Below are 3,521 nucleotides of genomic sequence, written 5' to 3'. Positions count from 1 at the left end.
GAGATAGATATAAATAAAATTTCTGAGTACTTTCTGCATGTGATTTAGGGATGTTGTTCACTGATAGTTTAAAGATGTAGTTTTTATAAATTTATGGTTTCAATTGGGACTGTGGCTCAGTATCTAAAAACAGGAAGTTTGTACTAACTTTGAAATCAGTAAAATATGCAACTTAGTAAAAGATCAACTGAATCATGGAAGTCTGTGGCAGGCATAGCATGCTATGATGGTGAACTTCCCAGAGTGAACTTGAGGATTGGCAACTCCAACCATAACTGATGAACTGGTAGCAAGCAACAAAAATCAATGTAAAGGTATAAAGTATATGTGAATTTTTATTTGATTGTTTATTTTGTGTTATAGAGATGCAAGCATATCTTAATTTTTGTTCCTTCCTTGAGGAAACATGAATGATCATACATAAAACCATCATTCTTTCAATTATTCCTAAATAACCAGCCATGCAAATTTGAAACTCAGCAAATTTTTTTTTAAAAGAGTAGTAGTAAGTAGTAAGAAATAACATTAAAAGTAAAATTGAATAAGAAAATAAGAAGATTTGAACCTTCTTTTGAAGTTATTTTAATACATAATTACCTTGGATGGTGAGATCAAGAAAGAATAAAAAAATTGCTGGGCTGGTGTTGTTCAGTGGTTGAGTGTCGACCCATGAACCAGGAGGTCATGGATCAATTCCCAGACAGGGCACATGTCCAGGTTGTGGGCTCCATCCCCAGTAGGGGATGTGAAGGAGGTAGCTGATCAATGATTCTCATCATTGATGTTTCTATCTCTCTCTTTCTCTCCCTTCCTCTCTGAAATCAACAAAAATGAGTTTTAAAAAGAAAGGAATAAATTGACAGGCCATGAGTTATAAATGTGAGTAACTGTAATTTGGATCAATAATATATTTAAAAGGCATGATTAATAATGCTTGGAATTGTATCTTTTGAGTACAAACTTTTTATTATTTTTATTAAAAATTATAGTGCTTAACATAAAACTAAAAATAATACTGAGTAAAACTAACAAACAGCTGAGCAATAAACAGTGTAATTTTCTCTTTTTCCAATTTAACTTTCTGTGCTATATACACTAACAGAAAGATACATCTGCAAATATATAATATAATATATATGATAGATAGATACACAGGACTATAATTTTTACTTAAACAAATTTAATTACATGTATTAGAGATTAATAGATGAAAAAAAAAAGCACCAAAAGATCTGAGCAAAATTTAATATTTGTCCTGGTAAGATTTCTCTAACGTTAATTAAAATAATAATTAATAGACTGTTTTTTAAAATTTTTCTTAAATAAACATTTAAATGAAAGTAGAAACCACACATACAAAAGTAAACAACTCATAAGCGGACAGCTCAATGCATTTATACACGGGAACACATCCAGATCACCTCTTCCCAGGCAGATACATAATAAATGCCCAGTGTCTCAGAGGACCCCCTTCTGCTGCCTCATAGGAACTCTCTCTTTTTTCCAGAGGCAGTATGATTTCACTTCTTAATACCATTGAACCCAAACCAAAGGCTAGTTGTTCCTATTTAAGAGCTTTAACAATGAAATCATCTTATATATACTTCTGTGTTTGATTTTTGTTTAACATAATTTTTGAGAAATTAAGCCATGTTGCTGGAATAGGATTGATTTTATTGGTCTATAACATTCCATTATATGAATATACCATATTTTTAAAAACTCCAATCTTTCCTCTTACAAAAGGTGTCTGCAGTACCAATTTATACATCTGCCAGGAGTGTACAAATGGTCCATTGCCTCACATCGTCATTGGTGCTTGATGTTAATCTTTTTTATTTTAGGCCCTTTTGTAGATGTTTGGTAGAATCCTATTATTGTAGTAATTTACATTTATTTAATGATTAATGGGGCCAATATGTTTATTGGCCATTTTGATATTCTCTTTCATGAAGTTTCTTTTCATGTCCCTTCCTCATTTTTGAAATTAGTTGTCTATGTTTTATCTTATTGATTTGTAAAAAGTTTTAGATATTCTGCACATGAGGCCTATCTTAGTTTGTTTGGGCTGCTATAACAAAAACATACACACTGGGAACCTTATAAACAACAGCAAGTTTTTTCTCACAGTTCTGGAAGCCGGGAAGTCCAAGATCAAGGTACTAGAGTAGTTGTATGAGGGCCATCTTCATGGTTCATAGTAGGTGACTTCTTGCTGCGTCCTCAGATAGTAGGAGAGGCAACCTTTTGGTTCCTGGGTCAACGCTCCACTGCTGAGCCACACCAGGAAGGCCACTTGTGTTTTATATGATAAGTTTTTAACAAGGGTTAGTAGTTTTATTGTTTATCAACAAACCAATTTTATTTATTTTTTGTTTATTCTTTTTAATATACATTTCTCTTCTATTTCATTAATTTTGGTGCTTATTTTTAAAGAAATAATTTTCTACCTCCTGCTTTCTTTGTATTTAATTTGCTGCTTCTTTCTAAAATCCTGTATAATAAAAGCCTAATATGCTAAGTATCCAGTCGTCCAGTCAGCCATTCAACCAATCAAAGCATAATATGCTAATGATATGCTAAGGCCGCTCAACTGCTCACTATGACATGCACTGACCACCAAGGGGCAGATGCTTCTACCTGTAGGTTAGCTTGTTGCTGGGGTCTGGCCAATCATGGCTGAGTAAGACGAGCCAGACACTCCCTGGAGTCCTCCCATAGTCCCTCCCCAGCTGGCCAACCTCCCATGTCCCTCCCTGGCCCTGATCGTGCACCTGTGAGGTCCCTTGGCCTGGCTTGCACACTTTTGCAATCTGGGACCCCTCGGGGAGATGTTGGATAGCCAGTTTCGGCCCGATCCTGCAAGGCCAGGCTGAGGGACCCCACTGGTGCAAAAATTCATGCACCAGACCTCTAGGGTTAATATAAAATTTCTTCTCTATGTAAAGGTCTAATCTTTTTTAAAACCATGTAATAAGCCTTAATTTTATTATTTTATTTTTAAGTTCTAGGATTTACACATTGAATAATAATACATTAATATACTGATACTAGAGGCCCGATGCATGACAATTTGTGCAAGAGTAGGCCTTTCTTCCTCCTGTGGCAGGCACCAACTTCCCTCTGGCACCCGAGACCCAGGCTGGCTTCCCTCCAGTTGCCCGCAGGCACCTGGGACCTGGCTGGCTTTCCTCCAGCCCCGGCTTCATCAGGAAGGATGTCTGGAATGACTTCTGGTCTAATTAGCATATTACCCTTTTATTATTATAGATATTCATATGTATATTCAATTCTTTCTTAAATTCTCCATTTTGTTTTCTATTTTCTTGAACATGGGATTACAATTCTTTTATAGATGTTGTCTGAATAGTTTTAATACCTTCATCTTTTGTGAACCTATTGCATTTTTTTTCTGATTTTTTTTTTTTTTTTAGTAATTTGGTCAAACCACCTAATGTTCCAAGCAACAGTATATTAAATGCCAAACAATGTGATGAAAAATTACAGAAATTATTGAAATC

The sequence above is a fragment of the Myotis myotis genome, unplaced genomic scaffold, assembly GCF_014108235.1.
Source record: "Myotis myotis isolate mMyoMyo1 unplaced genomic scaffold, mMyoMyo1.p scaffold_m19_p_7, whole genome shotgun sequence".
Taxonomy (NCBI): domain Eukaryota; kingdom Metazoa; phylum Chordata; class Mammalia; order Chiroptera; family Vespertilionidae; genus Myotis; species Myotis myotis.
Note: the sequence above shows the minus strand (reverse complement) of the source record.